Consider the following 6,607-nt stretch of genomic DNA (forward strand, 5'->3'; position numbering starts at 1 on the left):
TTTAAAACTCACCTCTCAATCAAGAGGAAGAAGAGGAAGGACACTGTGTATTTTGTATTTAAAAATAATTATATTAATTATTTAAAGAGTGGAAAACAAAACTACAAAAAAGATAAAGAGAGAAATGCCAACAAAACCTGTTGGAGACAGGCTCTACAAGGGGGGCCTGGTAACCCATCCTTGCCTCAGGGCTTTCCTCAGTGACTGTGGGGGATTTCTGGGCTGAACCCCACCTCCCTAACATCCCACGTATAGTACCCACTGTGAATGCCGGAATATATGGTCTCCTTTGCCTCAGGGCTCCGACTTTTCCTCCCCAGGTGGGGTTCCCTCATCTCTACTACCAGCTGTTGGCTCCCTGACCCACAAATCTGCTGTCCTCTTTCACTTGGTCTGGGTCTGGTAGGAGCTGCCTGCTACTTGAGGACCAAGCTAAGCCCCCAGGGAAGAAACAGAATATTGAGGGGCTATCAGAGTCTGGGTTCAGAAAATGTTAAAATACTGAAATTCTTCCATATTGACTGGCAAGTTGCCATGGCCCTTAGCCCCCTGAATATCTCATGGCCATCCTGTCCTCCCCTGGCACCTCTTTGCCTTCCCTGATCCTGCAATTAAAGGGTTAATGTCTGGCCTATGGATGGAAGGGACTCCCAGGACCCCATCTAGCCCAGTGTCCATTCTGACTGACGGTTAAATAATGTGATTGTCTCCTCCTGGGTGTGTGTGTGTTGGTACTTGTGTTGTTATTTCAGTCTCTCCCAAACCTCACCCAATGCTCCTTCTTTCCAGCTGAGCTGGACTGATATAGATGGCTTAATCCCTTAAATCTGGAGGGCTGGATCAGTTGGGCTGTCAGGGCCCAGAGTTTACAAAGCCTGGGTGACCAGTGTGAAATCACAGATTGCCCTAGTGACATCACACGGGGACTGAGTCCTGACCTGGGGTTCTGACACTAAGTGCAGGATTGTTTCTGGATGTGTGTGTCTGCCATCCCTGATTTCACTTCAAACACAGCCCCTAATCCTCCACCCCCATGTTTAGACTGCAGGGCTAGAAGGAGTCTTAGATGGTCCCGTCCAAACTCCTTGCAAATGGGGAGACTGAGGCTCACTTCCAAGAAAACGTTTACTGCACCGCTGGTCTAATTACCTGATCCCCCAGACCTGCGACATCCTGTCATAATGAGTTAGGGATGTTGCCAGGCCGTCCACACTCCCGGGTATTCGTGCCTGCATCCTTCAAGGTTTGGGACTGTGTTGAGACTCACAGTCCCGTTCCGCCTCCTCCCACTCGAGACTGCCCCCATCTCCTTCCTTCCCAAGCTGCCCCACTCCGGGCATATTCAGTAGCTCTAGGATCTTTTGGTCAGGTGTCTGGGTCAGCCCCTCTGTCCTGGGCGGGTCGTGGCTACCCGGCATGCGTACCTGGCATGCGTATCCTCATATAGTGGCTTGATTCCCTCCAGTCCTGGTGGTGGTAAACTTATTCCCGGGGCTCATCGCAAGTGGGACGCCCCTTTCTCATTGGACGCCCTGCTGCAGAGGCGATTGAGGGATGGGTGAGCACGCCTGTGTGCCCGCGGGCGTCTGTGTTCACATCTGCAATCCCAGGGGCGGGCCCGGCCGATTGCCTTGCACCCCTGACACCAAGATAGCGTCTCTGTCCCTCTTCCTCGGACTTCCTTTCTGAGAATCCCCGACCACAATCCTTGACTGTCTCTGTCCTCAACGACGAAATCAGGAAGTCTCGGAACCCTCTCATTCTCTATCCCAGGAAACCCCAGAGCAGGTGGGAACCCAAAGCAGGTGGACAGCCCTGCTCCGCGCTCCGGCGCCTCCGGTGGGCTCATCTCCCCGCCTCTGCTGCCCCCTGCTGCCCGTACCGAGACCTCCGCCCGTCGCAGGGCAAGGGAACCCGCGCCCACTCTCAGCCCAACTGGGTCGAGCTGAGGTTTCTCTGGCACGCTTTCTGCAGTTGGTGCCAAACCACAGAGGTCACCCCAAAAACACAAAGGGAAGTGTCCCCAAAGATAGCTTTTGGTCAGATGCTCTGAGCCCAGAAGGCTTTTCTCCATGGAAACAAATGCTATAAAGTCACTCAAATAACAGTCATATACAGCGGTTAGGTCCCCAGGCTGATCCACAAGAGCCCATTTAATTAGTGTGCCAAGCAACCCCATCTAACAATTTTATGAATGATTCTGGGCCAAGCGGCAGCTGGGAATGCCAGGAGCACAGCCCTCTTCTTGCGGCTGCCCTCTCCTAGCCTGTCGGAAAGCTGTGCCTAGTTCTAAGGAAAGATGGGAGGAGTTTAAGGGCAGAGCTCCAGAGGGGGGTTTTGGGGTGGGACTGGGTGTGGGTTGTGCTGGTGCGCTTCTCCACGGGGTGGAAGGAGATAAAGGAGCAATAGGCAGCAAAAATAAAAGAACAGGATGGGGCAGGGAAAGGAGAGAGACCCAGAAGCTTGGGAACTGTTTTGGGTTGGATCCAGGACAGAACATATGAACCGTTGTTGGAAGGGCTAACTTCTGAAAAGTTTTGACTGCTTCTCAAAAAAGTTCAGCTTGAACCTCCAAATAAGAGGGAGTCATTGATAGCGTTTGGAAAGGGTGTGATAGAATTGTGTGCCGGCAAGGCCAGTCCTGATTGGTTAGAGCCTGTGCCACAGGGATGGGGCCGGGTGGCGCGTGGGGTGTAGAACAGAGCCACACAGTCAGCTTCTGTCCTAAGGGTTGAGGAGAGGGGGACTTGGGAAGGCAATGAAATCACAGCAGAAAAGTCCTTTAGCCTGTTACAATCTTGGAGGTGTTTGTTGGCTTTGGGCTGCTATTTTTGGCATCCTTAACTTATGGTTACGAAAAAGGAAAAGCTTGTAAAATATGAACCACTCTGGAGGGTGAGGCAGGAGGATCTCAAGTCCCAGGACAGTCCCAGAAATTTAGTGAGCCTCTAAGCAACTTAGTGAAACTTGTCTCAAAAGAAAAAAGAAAAGATTGGTGCCCCTAGGTTCAATCCCCAGCACCAAAAACAACAAAACAAAACAAAACAAAATAAAAACACACAAAACAACAACAAAATTCACTTAGTCCACCTTCCTTGGGAGCACTGCATATCCCAGGAGTCCATGCGCTCCAGATTGGTTCTCTCCCTTCCTTGGCTCTTGCATGCTGGGATTTGTAGTTTTGAATTGACTGGGAAGGTGGGGGTGGAAAGGAGAGAGGGAAAGGAAGGTCAGGACAAGGTGTAGCTGCTTCAGAAAGAAGTTCCTGTGTAGTAGTGTGTGGAGACCCAGGTTGTGGTGTGTAGTCCCTGAGAGGTTGGGATAGTCAGCAAGGACTGCCAGGTTCATGTTTGAACTTTGTCCTTGTCTGCTCTAAGTGTTAAGAGTCTTGCAGTGAGCAGAGGTCACCTCTGGGTGCTTGCAATTGGCCTTCTGTTATCTTTCATCTTCAGGGTAGTTTTGTGCGAACTGCCATCGGCAGCGGACTGCCATCTTAGTAGAGAAGATCTGTCCCATTAGTCCTTGAATGAAGAATAGGGATATCTATGGGGACACCTCCTGCAGGGCCATCCCCAAACAGCTGGATAGTAGAATGTTTGCAGTTCTTAGCAACCAGGACAATATCTGCCTTGTGGGTTGGTGGGAGCATGTCAGTCCATTTTGTTTATTCTCGTTGTATTAGTATCATCTTAATTCCAGGCCAAAGGCCTTTCAGTTCCTAAGACATGGGTGGATAATTTTCCAGAGTAGAACAGATGAAGGCCATGTTGGATTCTGGCAGCTCTCTTAAAGGCTGTGTTCCTGTAGAGGGCTCGGACTCCACAGAGTGGGGTCAAAGTGTGTGGTTCTTGGTGACAGGTTCCTGTGCTGTGTTCACATCTCCCCAGGGTCTGGGCCATATTGCTGGATTAGGTTGTGGGGAAAGTCTCCTCACTAAATAAGGTTTATTTCTATTACTAGTTGGGTAGGGAGTTCTTATAACTCTGTAACTTTCCAGGGCCATTTTAATTAACACCTGTAGGTTTTTGCTTTTCAGAACTGCAAATCTGTAGAAACAAACAAAACAAAACAAAACAAACAATTCTCCAAGCCAAGACACATGTTCCAGAGAGATCAGACTCAGGGAGGAGATGGAAAATGACACTGTGTTTAATGGGGGCCCTGGGGACAGAAGGTCTCAGATAAAACTTTGAGAAGCAAGTGGTCTAGGTTTGGGTGGGATGGATTTGACTTAAGGCTAAGGATGGTACTAGTTAGCTGTCAGGTGGCCTCTTGATGTTTCTAACAATGTTTTTCCTTCATATAACTTTTAGGGCATATAATGGTTGTAGATTTAACTCTTGTATCAGTTTCCTCTCAGCAAAGTGGGATGACACTTGCTCTGTGAGGGAATGATCCGCCCTTTAATGGCAGCCTTTGCACTTCAGAAGGGGGTGGGGAACTGACCATGCTCCCTTGGTTCCATCTCCTTGTCTTGGTTATTGGTGATACACTGATGTCTGGGGCATCCTGCTTTGCACTTCTGATCTTAGTACTGTCAAGACTCTACACTTCTTAATTAATTTGGTTACAAATAGCCAAATTGGATTCAGAACAGCTTAAGTCCCAAAGGGAATTTATCATAAAAATATTGGTGTTTCTTAGAATTCGAAAGAAGGGTTGACCCAGTAGGGAAGAGCCAGGGAAGTTCTGGGGACCTCAGGGATTCATGGACTTTGTTTCTGGATTGTGACCATAAATGCCACTCAGTGGGGATGTTCTCAGCCTCTGTGTCTCTGAGTCCATGGTTTAGATTCCTGGAGAGGCAATCTGGCTGGCCTGTCTTAGGTCATCTGTCTCCTTGAGAATGAGTTTTCTGTGGCTTTGGGGACGAGAGCAACAATAAACAAATAGATAGAAACTTTCTGGTATAGATGGAGGGTGGGGACACTGTTTCCAGAAAATGCAAGGTTACTGAGACACCCCAGGAGATGTCTCCTGTCTTTTCCTCCATGACTTCCCTCTAAATGCATGCTTTTGCATTATAACAGCAGGTCCAGTCAGCCCTCAGGAGCTCCCCTCCCCCACCTGAATGGCAACCCAGAGTCACTCTAGCCATGTGGCAATGATGTCATGAGCTCTCTAACTGCACAGTTCAGCATCTCTGCCAGTTCACGAGCATTTCACCCAGGGCTGTGTTGTGACTCCTATGAGCAGAAGGCACTGTTGCCTTTCTGGATCCTTCCAAAAATTTCAAAATTCTATTTATGACTGTATTGGTATAGAGGTATGTATTTTTTTAAAAAAATATTTATCTATTTTTTTGTTTTAGGTGGACACATTTTTTTAATATTTATTTTTTAGTTGTAATTGAACACAATACCTTTATTTCACTTATTTATTTTTATGTGGTGCTGAGGATTGAACCCAGGGTTTCCCAAGTGGGAGGTGAGAGCTCTACTGCTGAGCCACAACCCCAGCCCTGGACACAGTATACTTATTTTATTTTTATGTGGTGCTGAGGATTGAACCCAGTGCCTCATGCCTGCTAGGTGAGCACTCTACCACTGAGCCACAACCCCAGTCCCATGGAGACATGTATTTTAATACTACATATTAAGATATTTTCTTCAACCTAAAAGTTAACTTCTTTTATTACAAAAGACATGTAGGCATCTTCATGGGTCCCCAAATATTGTGTGCCTACTGTGCCTAATGGATAAACAGGCCCTCCTCTGTCTTCATTCAAGATTTCACCTTTTATAAATAAAAAACATTTCTTCCTTGTTTAGTGAATTTGTCTTGATCAATCTGTTTTGCCTAATTTTTAAAAACTGATTTTCTCATTTACCTTATGTGGTTTACATATGCCTATTCTTTTGTTTTTAGAACTGTTGGTCATGGAAAATTTCATAAATACAAAAGTATAGAACATAGTAAGTGAATCTTCAGCTATCCATCAGCCATGAATTGATAAAGATTTTTAACACATGGCCAGTCTTGTTTTATTTCTAACTCATCCGCCTCCTGCATTGTCTGGATTATTTTGAGGCAATCCTATGTGTCATGATTTCATGGATAAACTTTACAGTGTATAAATCACTGAAAGATGAAGATTTTAAAAATTGGCTCACAATTCTATTATTATATCTAAAATGAATAATCAGGCTTATTATCATCAAATCATCAGATATGGAAGCAGTATTCATATTTCCCCAATTGTTTCAAGCTCTTTTTAAAAAATATTTTTTTTTTGTAGTTGTACACAATAACTTTATTTTATTTATTTATTTTTATGTGGTGCTGAGAATTAAATCCAGGGCCTTGCATGTGTGAGGCAAGTGATCTACCACTGAGCCATAACCCCAGCCCCCTCTTTTTTAAAAAAATTTTTTTGATGTGTGTTTGAATCATGATCCAAAAATGAGGGATAAAATTTTTTAAGTGCTGAAAGTTGGTTTCCTTATTTAAACTGTGTTCACCTTTTATTATGGAAAAATTTAAACATGTATAACGTGGCTTTTTATTGATATTTCAAAAAGAATCAACGAATATTTAAAATGGTTTAATTTTGAATAAATTAATTATCAATAACATAATACACATAAATAAGGCTTTTTAGGGTTCT

The sequence above is a fragment of the Callospermophilus lateralis genome, chromosome 6 (assembly GCF_048772815.1).
Source record: "Callospermophilus lateralis isolate mCalLat2 chromosome 6, mCalLat2.hap1, whole genome shotgun sequence".
NCBI classification, from domain to species: domain Eukaryota; kingdom Metazoa; phylum Chordata; class Mammalia; order Rodentia; family Sciuridae; genus Callospermophilus; species Callospermophilus lateralis.